The following is a 17,628-nucleotide window of genomic DNA, read 5'->3' as shown; positions in this document are numbered from 1 at the left end:
TGTGCTATAACGCAAGTTAGAACTTGCACTTTTAACAAATCAAACAATAAGTTTGTCTGGGGTATGTTTAATATCCTTGTATTAATGGGGATAGGAGTTGTAGTTTGGTACAGGTATGTTCAGTGTGATAACCCTTTTATTATCCCCCAAGAAATAGCTCACCCATTGGCAAATTTGAATGCTTTTAAGAACCCAGAAGCCGTTATTAATGGTTACAAGAGGGTGACTTTCTTGATCAATAAAGACATAGTGAATACTGTTCTTATCTTAGTACATTTATGAATGATCCAACCTTTCCTTTACGGAGGTTTTTAACGTTAACCAAGCCGAGAACATGGATAATAATGTTGCTATGAAGCGAGTGTCGGCACTGCCATCATGGTAGCAAGCTTTATAGCTACCAATGCGTTGGTTTTACCAACCCCATAAGATGTTTGGTAGAATACAATAATGATTATTCATATAGGGTTCCATGCAGATTCAACAATGACTGTTTCCCTTATTCTTTTACAGTAAGAATTTAGAAGAGGATTTACAAGCGTATTCTAATAAATTGAGCACACATTTCGTTGAACGGTTGGTTTCCTGTATAGTGAGTTCGAGTCTAGGTTACTGTACCTAAGATGGATTATATAGCCTAAGTCGGGGAACAGCTGAGTAGATATTAGCTTTAACCATAGCATCCTTGTGCATCAAATGGGTAGCAGTTTCATACTGTGACCCTTTATAGCTATAAATTCGTAGTGGTAGGCCGCGGGCTTTCCTGTTAATCAACCCCCGAACTAGGTGTGTTATCGAAAAGTAATCTCTGTCTGGGTTAGACCCTTTTGGAGTAAGAGAATGTATAGTCGAGGAAGACAAAACAGAAGTGGTGAAAGCTGACAAACTAAAACCGTTAAATAGTTTACTTCTTTTATTAAGGAAAGACGATGTCAACTGTTAGCTATGAATGTTTAAGGCAATCAGGTTGAAGGGATAAATGTTCAACCTCAGGTAATACTTTCTGTGGAAAGCAGTTGAGATTGTGATAAAGGTTGAGTAGTCATTGGTTGGAGGGATTCCAGTCTTTTAAGGATAAAGAATTCAGCTATTTCATTTCTAGGAGGCATTTCTATTTAGATTTCAAATAAAACCCTAACCTAAAGGCAGACTAAGACTAAATACTCCCCTCCCACCATTAAGTGAGATATTTGCCAACCCATTCTTTATTAATCCCCGCCGCCCCCCTTGTCCTGTCCTGGGGGCTCCCCGGCCGGGGAGGCAAAGGGGATTGCTATCGTCACCCTTTCTCCCGGAAAAGAGAAAAAGTGACTAACTTTTTTTCTTTTCGGTTGGTTGGTCCAAAGAACGAGAGTCAGCTTCCTTAAGTCCGTTCTTCCTCAGTAGCTCAGTGGTAGAGCGGTCGGCTGTTAACTGACTGGTCGTAGGTTCGAATCCTACTTGGGGAGATTTGATTCATTCTGAATTCGAATTGATAGTTATCGCTTTTCTGACCCTGTCCTTCTCCTTTTTCTTTTCTAAAGACGCAGCAGAATCGTCAAACGGGACATAAAAAGTGGGAAGTTGATTGTAGGATTTCTATTCCTCACTCTCGTATAGGTGAACTTGGTTCGTTCAATGAAAAGGATCCACTGGGAATGAATGGGAAGACTGGGGTAGTATCTTCATTAGCCGGAAGGAATTAGTCTCCACTAGCGTAATTCGAAGAACGAACAAGAAAAGGCGTCACTGTTTTAGGTAGGAGGATGGATGGATGTGGTCCAATGGCTAAAGCTCTGCCAGCTTCTTGTAGACTGGCAGTCTCCGAGAGGAACCTTAACCCCCGGGGGGAGGCCGGGTGGGATGGTATACTTTTTTTTCGCCACAAGTGGGAACTCAGTCCTTGGTAAGACACAAGGGGGGAAGGAAGATCTTCACTCATTCATTTTCATTAAGTGCCTGCGGTGAGACGCGACCCACAACAAACGAAGGGGGTGGAGGGAGACCGAAGAAGGAACAATTGTCTTGAATGCTACGCTGGGATCAGCAGCTTCCAGTGAAGACAAAATGAGTCGGGCAGGAAGAGGAAGATCGTGCGGGGAAAACGGGGTTCGAACCCGCGACTTCTGGCGTGACAGACCAGCACTCTAACCAACTGAGCTATTTCCCCCTTTCGTAACTACTGTCGATTCAACAGTCACCTACCGGTTACCTTTGTAACTATACCAAAACCAAAGTAGCTGTACAACAGAATGCCCTTCGCCTTTAGTACTTTTTTTTTCTTTTGACGACAAAGAAATGGCTCTGCTCGCTTAGACTCGGGGCTCCGCGCTCTATCAGCTATCAGTTAGTTGGCGCTACGCGCGACTTCAGTTGACAAAAGCGAACAAGATAGCGCTAGCGCCCGCGGAGAACTTTCGTTTGTTCGCCTTCTAAAAGGCCTACTGACCTGCCGGTGAAAAGCCGGTTACAAAATAAATAATAAGACGTAGGTAGTGCAAAAGTACCAAAACAACTGAAGCCTACATCCCACTACGTCTGGGTTCCCCCTTCCTATGAACCTTGAGTCAGAGGTCTTACCTTGAGTCAATAGGTAGGGTCAACTATACCAAACCAAAGTGGAAGGGCCACTATCTAAGCTATTAGTGGGCTGGTTTGAACTATTGATTTACTGAATCGAGTGAAGCTGTGTTGCGTAACAAGACTATAGGTCGCCAAGGCCTAGAAGTACAAGTGGTCGCCCTAACGGCCACTCTCAAACTCACTACTTGAGTGACGAAAGTCACTTAGCTTCTTTAATAGGGCTTGCCCTCCGGGGCCCCGGGAAGAGGAAGAAGGAGATAGAGCAAAGGGTCTCCTCTTTCTGTCCGCTCTTCCCGGCATGTAGAGATCCGATTGGGCTTATAGTTTAATTGGTTGAAACGTACCGCTCATAACGGTGATATTGTAGGTTCGAGCCCTACTAAGCCCATCTGACCTGCTTAATCAATGACTCCGGTAGTCACCTGAACCACTCTCTCGGATAGCCCACAGCCTCTCTTCTGGATGCGAAAGAAGATTCGATCAACGTACAAGGTTTGCCTTCTTGTGATGTGAGAAGGAGGGTTCTTAATTGTGTTCTCAGTGCAAAAGGAGTCTGGTTCAGTGAGTCTGAAGAGAGAGAAGATCAGTAGAGCAGTTCGGGGCTTTGGGATTTGCCTGATCGACCCCTACCAGTGTATTAAATGAAGATTGACATTCGTATGTACAATTTACCGGTTCTTCCTCCCGAATTGAGACCCATTGTTTATAGGTCTGGGGATAAAGTAAAGTATCGTAAAGTTAAGTTAAGTATCGTAAAGTAGTTGACAAAGCAAGTAGGAATAGGTCATGTCACAGATAGGCAAGTATAGAAGCAGGAGAAGCTGATAGACATTTGTGAATAGCAAGGCCAAGCTGTATACATATAAGCATTTTAAGGAGTTGTTTGTTGGCATATGGTTTGTTGTCACCACGGGATGCTTATTGTTGAGAAACATAAAAAAGGTAGGCATATTGTTCAGTTCACGTTTAGGTCAGTATAGAAGTAAAGCACGAGATAGGTGTTTACAAGCTAGCTAGGGTTTCTAATAGGTATAAAAGGGTAAGCTAATAACCAAGTAGTAGGGATAGGTCAACGCAAGTCACGGGTAGCCAAGAGAGACGTATTTAAGACTTTTAGTTCCAGGATAGGCAGTCATGTCAAGTAAAGTATAGCTTAGATAGTTCCTATAGAAGTATAGCTAGCCAAGTGACTAGGTTTAGCGGAGATAGAAATAGCGGGCGAGATATCAGGAGACAGGACTAGGACTTTGAACGAAGCAGGAATCTTGTCCTTTCTTTCCGCCCACCCAACTATAATAAGAGTTAGAAAGCTCAATCCAAGACATGAAAGCGGATAACCAAGGTAGTGTAGTCATTGGTTGGAGGGATTCGCCTACTGGTGGGAGGCTGGGAAAACATATTCAATCTCGTAGTGAGGAATGCATTTGAAGAGGGATGAAGGAGAGTTTCTGATTGAACTCCACCACACTGTTTGAATTAGAACTGGTTGCGGTTGCAGTTTGGGAAGGAGAGAAACCATTGCTCCTAGGTTTAGGGCTCAAGAGGGCACAATTTTCTTTTATGGTGGTATTCTTTTCTTTTCCTCTTACCTCCCGCTCCGTGGATCTGTGCTACAGCTCTACCTAGGATGACCTTCTATTATCATGTTATGTCCCTCAGCTCCCCATGTGGAGTCACAACCTACGTGCTATATCTGGAACATGAAAAGTGGTTTTCTAGAGCAGATTAGAATTTCTTCACCGTATCGTATGAGGTAGTACTAGCTTTCATCTCATCTGATGTTCGCCTAGTCCTAAGCAGCAACAAAGATTAGATAATCTGTAATATTGAAAATGGAAAGAGAAGGGATGCAAGGGTATCCCTTCTCTTTCTTTTTTTCTTCTGCTAATCCGGCTTGGCTTGGCCCTGCTCTTTACTGAACTTCAACAACAACCTGATCCCTATCTGTTAATCCGATTCGTGGCCCTGCTGCTTTCGTTGCTAGCACTTCCGTTTTCTTCGAAGGGCTGGCTTTCCTATGAATTGGAATTCCTTGCTTCTTGCTAAAACCGTGCCTCCTTTCCGAGTTCCTGCTTTCAAACTAGTACCCACCCAGATGAAAGGAGAGTACGGCTGAAGGCAGGGCCAGTCAGTGCATTTTCTTGCTTTTTCACACTAGGATGCTTTGCTTGACAAGGGCTATCGTTGCAAGCGTTCCTCTTTCAATTCAAAGTATCACGAGCAAAGAACATTTGTAACTAGTTTTCCTCCGTCCACCATGGAATGAAGATGATCAAATCAAGGATTTGAAAGGGAAGTAGGGTTTACTACTTGCCAACCAGGAAGGTAGGACTTACTCGGATAGGGAGCTCGGGGAGCAAGCAGTAGAAAAGCAAAATAGCGAAGACAGGGAAATGGGGGAAGGGGAAGTTCTTGGTTGAGTGCGGTTGTTCTCCGATAATCCGGTTGAGAACTTTTCCAGCGATGCAGAGGAGAGATCATTTACAAAGAAAGCTATGACTAGGCTAGGATATTCTTCATAAAGATACTCTGGACAGGATCATCGATTCGCTTCCATGGTTGAAAGTAGTGGGACTGCCACATAATACAATGAAAATGAATTCATTCTCGGTTGAGCAGGAGATTCTGATCCAGAAGATGCCGCAGAAGACTTTGAAACGGTTACAAATGGATTGGCTCACTCCGCTCTAGATTTGGTTATGCCAGCCATAGGCAAAAGTGAGAAACCTCACCCTCGGGAGAAAGGAATATGCCTCCTACTAGAAGCGTTGGCCAAGGAAATACCCCCGTATGAGCTGCTTTCGGCAATGGGTGCTGCGGTCAACTAGACCAAAGAGGAAGGGCTACTACCTCCAGCTCCAGTTATTAGTGGGCTTTTTTCTCTATGGGAATACTTAATCGAATTCAGCCGTTTTTCCGAAGAAAGAAGACTCCTCTCTATGGGGCAAGGCATAGAAGTACAAGTGGGAAAACGAGGAATGGGGCGTCAAACTGTTGGAAATAAATGGGTTAGTTAAGTGCAAAGCTGATGGGTCTGTCGATAGATAGTTGGCTCGCTTAGTAGCAAAGGGATCCGGGTAGGTAGATTAGAATGAGACATTCGTTGAAAGAAAGGCCTAGTCTGACGCTTCCTAATTGAATGAACTGATCGAACTTCTTTTCTTCACTCCAAAGCAAGGAGATTATATGATAATCAGCACCAACGATTTGAAGGCCAGGATGAAGTAATATCCCTTACGGGAATCGAACCCGTGTCTTCGACATGAAAAGACGATGTCCTAACCACTGGACGAAAGGGACCAAAAAGCAATTCTTCATATACCTAAGAAAAGAGAAGAGAATAGAAGTGGTTCCTTTTCTTTCTATACGAAATTCGACGATTTCGTTTGTGTTCATGTTGGCGATTTCAGATGTGAATGAGGCCGGTCGTCTCCCCTTCCTACGGGTTCCCAGTGACACATCAACCACGCCCCTTCCTTTTCTCCGATCATAAATAACCTGATCTCTTTCTTTGTCTTTCATCCCCTTCTTTCTAATTCAAAAAAGAAAGGGGGGCGGTAAGGCGCCTATGGTTTGACAGGCAGGCTCGCAACTTACAAAGGGCACTCGCTGCTCGCAGGCCTGCTCTTTCTATTATGATTTCTATGTCTATGAAAGCTCCTTTGACTCCAGCCCCATAAGCTATTCTTTCACCAGCACCTACGAGACGACTATTGCTATTATTTTGCATTGCCATTCTTCTGGATACTTCGAGGGGATCTGTAAAGAGAAGAAATGGACAAAAAAATGAGCTAAAGCCAAGCGAACAACTCGAGTGAAAAAGCCAGGAAAGAAAAGCTCTAACTTGAGTAAAAAAGCCAATAACCAAGATAAAAAAAGCTCGGCGAGCGAGTAGGTTAGGTAAAAGACACTAAGCTAAGATTAAAGGTAAGTAACTAGTATCGATCCACGGGAGCAAGGAACAAGAAAGGTCTTGAGCTGCCAAGAAGAATGTACCTGGGTCGGGAGCAGGGGTTGGTGGAACAACTGGACAAGCCTAAGTATCTAGCTTTGCTCACCTTGTTGAAACTAGCCCCGTTGCAATAGAGAAATCCTTTCCCGTTGAGAATGAACAGCTTTACCATTCCACTGTCTTTGCTGGAACTGCTGTCCTCACTGAACTAACTGCCCGTTTCACTTGTCCCGTAGCTGGCTTGGAATAAGAAAAGTCTTTTCTTCCTTCCCCGAAAGGAAGAGTTTTGGGCTTAAGGCATAATTGCTCTATTGCGGCTACCCTTGCTATGTTATCCGATGCTGTTCACAAAGCGGCTCTTACTATAGCTATAGACCCGGCTATCTCCGAGTTGAAATTGAACCCAGCCCCGTCCATCAATCCAGAGCTCAAGACAACCGCGATACTTAAATCGCTCAAATAGCCAGCCACCTTAGACGGACACAGCCATTAGAAGAAGAAACGGAAACTCGATGGAGTACCAGAGATCCTCGACAAAGAAAGTCCCGATTCGAGGAACGGAATACATTTCCTTGATTGAAAAGACCGGTAAGAGAAAAGAAAGTAAGCATAGTCTTCTGAAAAGACCGGGAACCGTTTGATTTTCCGTCAACGAAGAACAAAAAGTAACGCTGTGCAAACTCATCTGATCCCTGTTTGGGACTTCTTCTTCATGTCACGAGCCGGAATCGAACCGTAAAATGATCATTCATTCAAAGTAGACTTTTGTCATAGGGCAAAGGAGCTTAGAAGGGTGATGTAGGGAAGTCGTAAGGGATGACCTTAGATGTTGTATGACGGAACGATGACTTAATGCTTCCATTTTTGCTTGAGAAATGACGTAGGTGATAGACTCACTCCTTCTTTCCATTTTTGATTGAGAAAGCGTCTGGCCCAAAGAGGTCTACAGTAGTGCCTTGCGAGGTCGTAGACCCGGTAACCCATCGTTCGCCTAAGATCGAAAATGCGATGTGACATCACTCTTCATTCAGTTCAGTCCATTTGCTTAACACATGCATGTCCAAAGAGATGGCGATGATCTGTCAAATCGAGATTGTGTGGGTGTTCAGTGGATCAAACCCTGTATTAATGGTTCTGGCAGGCTGCTGGCGTGGGACTTCTTTCGCTGGGCCCTTTGGACTCTAAATCCTTCCGGAGTGAGTGGTTCGATTCCACTCTCAGAACGATCAAGTCATTCCGAAAGAAAATGCAAGTGAAACGAGACGAGAATCAAATAAAATTGTAGGCTTATTTCCTAAAAGCGGTGGTTCTCGCCTCCCTGTGCCGCGGGGTGGGCGACTGCGGTTCGAGTCTTTTTCGATCGGGTAGATCCATACCATATGTTCCGGGGGGGAGACGAGGTGTAGCGCAGTCTGGTCAGCGCATCTGTTTTGGGTACAGAGGGCCATAGGTTCGAATCCTGTCACCTTGATGTGGTATTCACAGGGGCCGAAGTGCAAAGCCCCGTAGCCTATCCGTGGTCGGGAAGGCAGGCGAAAAGCACGCACCAAAAAAAAAGAAAGCTATAATTTTCTTTTTTTCTTTTCTTCTTTGTAGTACACGAGTGAAATTGGTTACGGTGGTACACCTGTGAAATATATAAATGTTATGGTTGTACACGAGTTCCTTATATTATAGGTGTTTAAGACCGATTACGTCGGTTACACGAGCGGTAGTACAGCGAAAATGTTTTTCAATTTCACTTAGCTTGGTTACAAGCCTGGTAGGTACTACAGCGGAAATACAGTTGGTTTCACGTTAATTAGGTTATCTTGGTGGCAAACAAGTGCCTGGTAGGTTAGGTACTACGACTGAAATGGTTTATGATGGCACATACAGTACATTTAAGCTGTAGTACGTGGGCCTACTGTGGTATTGGATGTATTGGTTGTTGCCGAGTCTATGCTCGACCGCGCTCCCTCTCAGAATAGAGATCACGTTTCCCTTTACCCACCCAGAATCTGAAGTGAGTGTGGAATCTATTCTGCCTATTGGCAGATGGCTCTCTATTATCTTTCTCTGGGTCCCCATTATATTAATAAATATGAGTGTCAGGCTTGCTGTACTGAATCTCTTTATAGTCTACCTGTCAAGCCCAAGATAAGGGCAAGGGCAAAGCTCCAATAGAGCACTCGGGTCTGCCCCCTGAAATAGTTCTTGACGGCTCAGACTATTTTCTAGATCCGCCACTTAGCCCTGAGGAGGGTGCCTACTCGACCCAGTCAGGTACTACTCCACCGCCGGCCCCGAGTCACTCCGCAGGGGGCGGGGCTGCACCTTCTTCAATTTCTCCTGCAGATGAGGGGGAACCAGGGAGTCCACCACGTCCTTTCGGGTCTCTGACTCTGAGTAGCAGGGATCTCATATTTCATAATTTGAGTTTGCAGTATCTGGAAAGGACCAGGAGCCCAGAGGAACTTCTCAAATTAACTAATAAAATCTATGAAGGGAAGCAATCCGTACTTTCAGAGCTTAGGCGTTTAGCTGGCCCTTTCCATGGCCAAATCAATCCTGTTCCAGGATATGGATAGTGCGGGCAATGCAATACGAAACCCCCAAACCAATTGTGAGTATAATCCTAAAATGTTTCAAAGGATCCTTCTTGACTTGCAGCTGGAAGGGATCCAGAGTAAATATTATAGCCAATTCGTAAATCAAAGGGTGGATAGCATCCCAAAAGAATCCTGGAATAATTTAAGGATTGATGAATTACCTTTAAACCAATTCAATCAAGAAAAGTTCCTGCTTTTGGGCTGCTTTGTGAGTTGGTTCCACTGGCGTAACTACCCCCGGAGGGCGATGCGGGGCGAGGCTGGGGGCAGCCGACTCAATCCTTCCAAATCACTAGAAGGCAAGTTCATTCCTCTTGTGTGCGCATGCATTATCTAATGCTAAGGACTCTACAAGAATCGGTTAAGCTTTTCGTTTTAGTTTGATCGGAGTTCGGTACCGGTAGCTAAGGCAATCCCCTCTCCTGTCCTGTCCTGTGCAAGAATGAGGAATATCTTAGCTTAGTATAGACACGTGAGTAGCTAACAGAACTGAGTAACCGACTGACAGACAGAGTAGGATGAGGGATTGATGTCTGTCTTTGATTAGCAAAAGCAGAACTCTTATAGGAAGTTGACTGAGCACTCTCATAAAACTGGTAGGGAGATTTTTTGTGGTGTTCTAGGAAAATGAGCCATGATCATGAAGTGAAAAGCACGTGGTAACAAAATCGAATGAAAAGTACAGCCTATCTCGATTAACTGATCGAAACCTAGCGCATCATGTTTTCGAGTCGCCAGGTGTTTATTCTCTTGGAAGCAAGCCAACTCTGCCCACCCAATTCTATATATCTATCTTTCTTCTTACTAGTTAGATCGGAGCCGACACAAGGAATTGAATTGGTCGACGAAGCCAACAAGCAAGGTCCACAGCGCATTAGAAACAGGGCAAGCTAATAAGTAGGTAGGGTGGGACTTGAAAACGGAGCTAACTATGCATTCCACGGATGCAATAGCCAGAATGAACTGGGGCTGGCTTTTCTGTAACTAGTCTTTCCTGCTGCCCAACATTCTACTATTCGTTCCAACTCTTCGTTCCACGGAGCTAGGAAGAAGTCCTGCAAAAAGAAGAGATGCACTTCCGGCTGCCTGATAGAGTGAACGATTTGGTACGTGGTAACGCTGTAAAGTCGATATCTCACCCATGAATAGAGGGCTGGCTAGCATCTCACCTCAAAAAAGAGAAAGTTGTCTCACCATATCATATGCTCGTTTTCTAAATCCAGTGTTATGCTCTCTTCTTTGCTTACACCTGTTACGCACCTCTTGTGCAGTGACAACACTACCCGGGAGTTTATCTTAGCTGTCTGGGACTTACTCTCCTATCCACCACTGGTACTAGTCTGTTGGCCAACACTTTAGTAATGATCTTGGACAATAAGGAAGGCTGATTGGTCTATACTTTTATTCTGTTAATGGAGTACTGTAGAAGAGTTCTCCCAACCCAAGTATCTTCGGTTTCAGTTCTCTCTCTCTTTTTGACCTGCTACTCTGCTGTTGTTTTGGCCCTTCAAGGGAGGGTTGTTGAATTTCTGAATTAAGAATTAAGTAAGTAGAGCAGTTAGGTTATGAGCCTTGCGAGCTGTATGGGGGAGAACATAGCCTTTTGGCTTGGAATAATAAGTACAAAAAAGGAAAAAATCTCAATATGACAATCTGAATTACTTGATGCAGTAACATCAGGTTGTTCTGTCGTTCGACTTATCGTTCATCTCGCTGTACTTCTCTATCGAAAGATAAGGGTTCATCGAAGAAAGGGAAGGGAACTATCCGCTCTTGTCCTTCAATGAAAGCAAGCCGGATCCGATGAAATCTTCACTCGGTAATAGTATAGAGTAGAGTGCTCCATTGATAGTGGTGGATTGGACTTCTTGAAATAGATATATATATGTGAAAGAAAGAGATGGTTTCTTGCTCGGTGAAAGGAATATCACTATCCCTCGTCCTAGGGTTTTCCTGCTTGATTCTCTTTTCAGTGAGGGATGCCCACTTAATCTTAATAAAGTAAGTAAAGAATGATCGATTCGATAGGAAGCACTGGTTCAAGGAATAACCCTTGGATGCTGATCTCTGGTTAAAGGATTAACCGTCGGATAGCGAGCTGGAATCGAACCAGCAATTGAATCTTGTCGCTACTTTGGCGGAGTAGACCGAGGGGGAATGTAGAGTATAGTTTACGACAAAAGGTGTTCTAGGACCAAAGGATCGAAGAGTGCGGCCTACTGTACTTGAGGATTAGGAATATGGAAGATAGGGTTCTCCTAAGACCTAAGAATAGTAGAGAAGCAAGGGTTAATAGAAGCACCGCTGATGTTGGTCCAATCTAGCTGGGCTGGATAAGAATCGGGAAGACTCGGGCAAACTGGCAAACATCGGATGAGATTGCACCTTACAACATAGAAGGAAGAACTAACATAACAATCATCTCAAAAATCCAGATGAAGGAGAGAAGGCAGCATACAAATAATAAATAGAATATCTAGGGTGGTAACACCTGCAACTCGGCAAGGAGAAGGAATCCCTGTAGTAGCGAGCAGTGTGATTAGATAAACCGTACCCCCTGAGGGGCCTGGCGATACGAACCGGTTGAATAGAAGAGCTTCCTTGGTTGGAACAGAAGATAGAAGCTGATTAGAAAACAGATGAGAGGCGGGCAGCATTGAGAAAAGTACTATACTTAACTTAGTTTTAGTTAGGGTCGGTTTGACTAAAATAAGTGAGTGGGACTCGCGAACTGGACAGTAAAGTGACAATAGGGTGGTCACTCGGAATACTTTTGTTAGGGAAAGCCTAGTAAAGTGGTCAACTAATAAATATTGTCAATAAAGAAAGGACTGGATCAGAGAAGTATGATGTAGTCCCCTTCCCTGGGTATCACGAACGGGGCATCACAACCATCATATCATTCGAGGAATGTTTCCATTCCGATACTGGCATCCGGAGTCCTCCCTACTGATCCTTCGGAGCCGGGGTGCAAAGGAAGCAAGAGCACTGGGAGTACGAATATCCTTAGTCCGAGGAAGGGTGCTATATCGGTGGTGCAGTTCTTACACATCATTATATCCATATTGGAAATCAAATAATCACCTGGCCCACCCCGATTCTCGAGAATCGAAGAGCTGACTTGCATTCGAGGGTAGTGTTAAGCAACTTCCGGATATGATCGATAGGTTTCACCGTCAAGCAAAGCAAATAGGAGAAAGAAGAGAAGTAGCACCCGCTGGGCAGGATAAGTATCTATCAGTTGGCCATCTCCGCCTAGGCCGGCGGAGACTATCCATAGGTTAAGTTGGTTCTGGTTGGAGGATTAACCCTCTGATTGTGATGCTTGGCTTTTGGGCCTCGGAAAGGAATAAAACTAGGCAAGCAAGGAGGGGATAAAGGACCACGGAACGAGGTAAAGGGCAACCCCTTGACCGAGTGAAGGCGAGCCCGGATTCAAAGTAAGATGGATTGAAAAAAAGACTCCTAAAACTGCCCCCGCTGGGGTAGATAAAAAACCTTTGTCCATGGCCTTACCTTGTAGGAAAGGATCGCTCGCTACTGGTAACCGTTAATTCGTAAAACGTATGTTTCGTAGGAAGCGGAATCCCGTGGAAGAATCAGTTTTCTCGCTGCGCTGGCTTATGTGATGTGGTTGGTCAAGCCTGCCTTTAAACGCAAGAAATCAAGCTAGGATTCTGGAAACCGGAAGGGTATTCCCAAGCTCACATTCCACTTCTGCAGCAGAGCTAATAGAGATTTGCAGAAAGGGATATGCAGACTAGATGCACGCTAAAAGTGCCAGGTTCCAGTCAAGAAGCAAGGCAAGAGATCCGCGGAAGAGATCCTGATTGTAGGTCCCGTTCCCTCAGATAGACTGGCCTATTTTGCCCCAGCTTCCGAGACCGGACTCGAGGAAGCTGCCCCTCCTGACAGGGATTGGACGCGAAGGATGGAGCATCCGAACATTGAATTCGAGCTAAGATTCTAACGAACAGCTGGAATAAAGAACCTATCCTTTCAGGAATAAGGAATGAGAAATGGAACAGAGAGTGGTTGGATGGAGTATAAAATCTAAAGGTTATATTATATATAGTAGTGGGAAGAAAAAAAGACAAGAAAACGATTGAATGTCAGGCAAAACAGTTCTGTAAGTCGCGGATCAAAGCCTGAAGTGAAGTGCCTGGTTGTCTTAGTATTATAAGTAAAGCATTTCATTCTCCGGTTTTGATTTCATTCTCTTTTGTGACGGTCTACTTGCTTGTGCTAAGGCTGCTGGAATGAGCCTTCTAAGAGTAGGTTTTGAGACAAGATCTTGATTGATCACTTAGTCTACCTTTTACTCATTTCTTCGAACCTCTATAAGTGTAAGAAAAGAGTGCATGTACTTTTAGTGGACTTTACTTTTTTCTATAGTGTGAGAGTACTTTCTGTTCAATCCAGTCGCTCCAGATCTGCCTGAGACAAAGCCTATAAGATCGTTATTAAGTAATGAATTTGCAAATAGAGAACTAAACTATAGGAATCAATCCAATTCTCGTTCTACAACAAGAAGAAGATCCATGAACTGGAACGGATGGAAGATAGCACTAGAAGTAAAAGAAATATTGAAAGGTGCGAAGCAATCACATCGCAACAAATAGGTATGTATTACTTTGAGTTTCTCGCTGAACTCCACTGGACACCGACCTCCTAAAACTGACCTCTCTGCTAATTCGAATCGAGGCTTACTGCCGCTTGGTACTATACTTCTTCCTGCCAGACTCTTTCAATACCCAGCCCTCTTAAGTGTTTTCAAACTTGGCTAGTTTCTTCGAGAATGGAAGCTTTGTCCTACGGCCTGCAAATTCTTCTGCTCCTAAAGGAAGTTTCTGACCCAGCTTTAGATGATAGAGGATTTGACAAAGAGACCTCTTCCTGCCATACTGATCGACTATTCTCTTGAAATGCCATCTCATCCTTCGGCCTAGCTTTTTCATTTCTTCCTTATTGGATTCAAACTGTTTCAAAAGTTTGGTACTTGGTACAAAGTATATACCAACTTTCCTGGCTTCCCTAGAGGTTGTATTAAAGCCGGCTTGCCTAACAGCCTGCTCTTCTTTCCCAGACGAGCGAGACGGATTGTGGATTGAGTTTGAGTTCTTTTGCCGCTTGCGATTGATTAAGTTACATTACCTGCTGCACCGAGCATTGATTTGAACGAATTAATTACCAGACTTATTGGGGAGTGTGTACGACTTAGTGGAGTGTTTCCTTTTTAATAGAATCAGAGCAGAGGATTGAATCGCATGAATGGGTTGAGCATTTTAATAGATATACCCTTTTTCTTAGGCATCGATTCTAGGATTGAAGAAAGGGGAGATTTCCCACACTTTGAAAGATTCACCTATTGGGTGGGGCGTGTTTGAATTACCTACCCGGGATTTTTCATATTAACTGTAGCTAGGGAATTGACTGACTCTGATTAATATCTTTGTCTAGCATTTCCAAATTGCCTCAAGACTGATACAGATTTTACGGAGTTAATTACCACAGGGCGGCTTGCCCTAAGAGTATAGTTAAGTGGGTCAATTCCCAGAACAGACAGGGTTTAGTCAGTTCATTGACTAGTAAATGACTTGATCCACTCATTAGCATTGAGTGTTGTCTGTAATTTACTATATTATATTATATTATATATAGTAGTAATGATGAGCACTTTTACCAGAAAGAGTTGACTGAGTTAATGGAATGGATTCGCTTGTTGGCTAATCTGAATCGACTTACTTAAGTGTGGTGTTACCAGGCTTGGAAAGAAAACTTCTTTATGTGTTTGATTTCCCTAATTTACTGGTACTCAAATACCTGCCAAGCATTCCCAATCTCAGTTTTTTGTCACACAATAAGATCCAATTTGTTTAGACTCGTTAGGTTTGGTCACCCATTACCTTGAGTGAGGCCAAAGGTGTACACCTATTGTCATGAAGATGTGATCATATCCACCGAAAGGTCTTGTTCTAAGCCCAATCCTCTCGTCTTAGGTCCATAAACCAACAATAACGGGAGCTTCTCCTTTTTGGTTGACAACCTATGTTGGTCTGACTAAGCCCACTATCCTAATGGGAGGGTCCCACCTTGTGTCGGGGTAAGGCTCCACCTCATCTTGGGTTAAGGGCGAAGCTTGAAGCCAATTTCTTCACTTTCCGTCTAGGGCTTTGCTTGGCATTGGGCTTCGATATAGCTGGTGCTTTCCTGGTCTTGGATTAAACCTCAGCTCTCCTAATTCCGTCTATAGGTGGTTCAATCTTATAAGTTTAGCTTAGGTACATCGATTCAATCCTGCCCCAGGCGTACCTGAGACAACCCTTTCCTCACCCGAGAATTGCATTTCCGCTTCAGCTTCCGGCGCATCCAACTTTTTCTGGATCTAGGCAAGGATCCTCAGTCCTATAGAAAGAAAAGAATCTAAGTTCATTAGATTATGCTTCCTTGCCCGTGTGGAACATGTGTGAGCATTATGTTTTTCCAACAAGTGATCCGACTGGAAGAAGTGTTATATGAGGACTTCGAGATCAAATAGAGAATCTGTCTCTCCATTCCTCGTGAGCCACTTATTTCTCCGAAATCTGAGATCAGAGTGATTTTCCTCCTTTTTCCCAAATAGTCGACGGTCCATTGGGATACTTCGGATAAACTGGAGTACATATATGAGAGACCGGTGCTAAAACCTTTTCTCGAGATATCTTCCAAATTATTAGGGTCCTTGCTCCGGATCTTGTTCCCCCGGTGCGAAAGCAGTTGGTTCCGTAGTTTGAGAATTCTGCTAATTCCAAGTATTCCATTATTATTATTATAAAAGAGAATATAAAAAGTAAAGAGGAGAAGGCATAACCAGAAGAATTGTGAGAAATAAGGTCAATTTATCAAGTTGAGGCATTTCGATTTCCAATCAAACCAACCCTCAAGACAGAAAAAGACTCCCTCCCAAAATAACCAAAAATACTAGTTGCCTTCTAACGCATAGACTAGAGCGTTTGTCCCATCCTTATCTAGTGGGCCAATGACATTACTATTCTACGCGTTTTCTGAGGAGCAACATGAGAGATAGACTTGACACCGACCCACGAAAACGAAACTTTTTAGTCTAGAAAGATTCCCAACCCGATATTGAGATCTGATGACTGAACACTCGTTTGAATAGCTCGAGGTGTCGACGGAGCTAACTTGTGAGACGGAGCTCACTTCTGAGATAGAGCTGTCTTCTTTCTCTTGGTTTCCATCCTTCCGTTACGAGATATCGTTTCGTACAATACTACTCTATGCAATATGCAATTTCGAGAAGAGAGCAGAGCTAGCCCACCGCATCCATCCAGCCTGAAAGGATTCACTCAACTGGACTCGCGGCTCTAGGTGATCCCAATGGATCCGTACAGGGTGATTTGAACTGCTCCTCTCGAGAAGATCGACGGATCGGGCGAGCAAGCAGGGAGAGTGCAGTATTGTGCTTGCGCCCTTAAATCAGAGAAATCGACAGGACAGATTTCGAGCCCGAAAAGAGAAAGTATCTCCTCTCCAATGAGAAAGTATCTCTCCAGCGAAAGAATCTCCATCTCCTTCCTTCGGGAAACAAACCTTCCTTCCAGGTAGATAGCATTTCCACAGGAAAGAGAATCCGTATTGATTGACGTATTGAAACAATCAAGTCCGTCAAGATTGACAGGCAAGTGCAAGTCCGTTGACATGACAGGATCAAGTCCGTAGACAGGATCTAGTCCCGATAGGGTTGGTTCAGATCATATAGCTTAGGCTCAAGTAGCAAAGCAAGTCCAGTAGGTTGTTTAGGTTCCGGTCATATACATATAGGTTGAGGTTCCGTTCCGGTCATATAGATGTTTAGGTGGTTCCGGTCATATAGGTCATTCCAGCTATAAGCTATAGAAGCTATAGATAGGAGATGGGGGGGAAAGCCACATTCATTATAGGCTATGCTATGGGAACGAGATCCTTCCTTCTGGGAGCACATGGATCAGTGAGTTCTGGCATGATTGCTAGAACGAACGGAATCTACTCTACTGGCGTGGCGCTGCTGTAATTGTAATCACTGAGATTCCTTCTACCTATGATTTATTTGCTAGTAATAGTTCGAGATGAGATTGGCACTGTCTCAAATCCCAGCACGAATGCTTGGCACTGTAATCCCAAATGCATGGCACTACAGTAATCACTTACTTCATTCTACCTACGATTTATTTGGTGGGGTGGCATCTATATCAGCTGCTTTCTACTCTCAAGACTCTATGGAATTCCCTATCTTCTTCTCTGGCCAAGGGTGAATCAATCGATTCAATCAAAGCAACCCAAGCATTCAAAAGTATCCGTTTTTAGTTCTTACTTTTGCCTGATCCGGAACCCTAACCCGCCCCAAAGATCACCCATACCCATCAAGAAAAAAGGCGCAACGAAGTGGGTTGTTATCGCGAGAGAGCCCAGCACTGGTTATTATGGTAAGTAGTCGACTTGGGTTGTACCATCGAAAGCAGAAAGCCCCCTAAGCAACGCACCAAT

The 17,628-nt window shown here is 44.0% G+C and overlaps 4 non-coding genes and 1 pseudogene across 5 annotated transcripts; 2 read left to right on the top strand and 3 right to left on the bottom strand.

Annotated features, from left to right (window-relative positions):
* Positions 1-1,376: 1,376 nt before the first annotated feature.
* On the top strand, positions 1,377-1,448 carry TRNAN-GUU (transfer RNA asparagine (anticodon GUU)). The gene has a single exon. It is a non-coding gene; the product is annotated as a tRNA-Asn (tRNA).
* Positions 1,449-2,075: 627 nt separating this feature from the next.
* Positions 2,076-2,149, bottom strand: TRNAD-GUC (transfer RNA aspartic acid (anticodon GUC)). The gene has a single exon. It is a non-coding gene; the product is annotated as a tRNA-Asp (tRNA).
* A 703-nt stretch (positions 2,150-2,852) lies between these two features.
* Positions 2,853-17,271, bottom strand: LOC118475713 (putative ATP synthase protein YMF19; annotated as a pseudogene). The gene has a single exon (XR_004855072.1). The product of XR_004855072.1 is annotated as a putative ATP synthase protein YMF19 (transcript).
* TRNAE-UUC (transfer RNA glutamic acid (anticodon UUC)) lies at positions 5,791-5,862 on the bottom strand. Its single transcript has one exon. It is a non-coding gene; the product is annotated as a tRNA-Glu (tRNA).
* Positions 7,911-7,985, top strand: TRNAP-UGG (transfer RNA proline (anticodon UGG)). Its single transcript has one exon. It is a non-coding gene; the product is annotated as a tRNA-Pro (tRNA).
* Positions 17,272-17,628: the final 357 nt, after the last annotated feature.

Source organism: Zea mays, unplaced genomic scaffold (genome assembly GCF_902167145.1).
Source record: "Zea mays cultivar B73 unplaced genomic scaffold, Zm-B73-REFERENCE-NAM-5.0 scaffold_586, whole genome shotgun sequence".
Taxonomy (NCBI): Eukaryota; Viridiplantae; Streptophyta; class Magnoliopsida; order Poales; family Poaceae; genus Zea; species Zea mays.
This window is presented reverse-complemented; position numbering and strand designations above follow the sequence as displayed.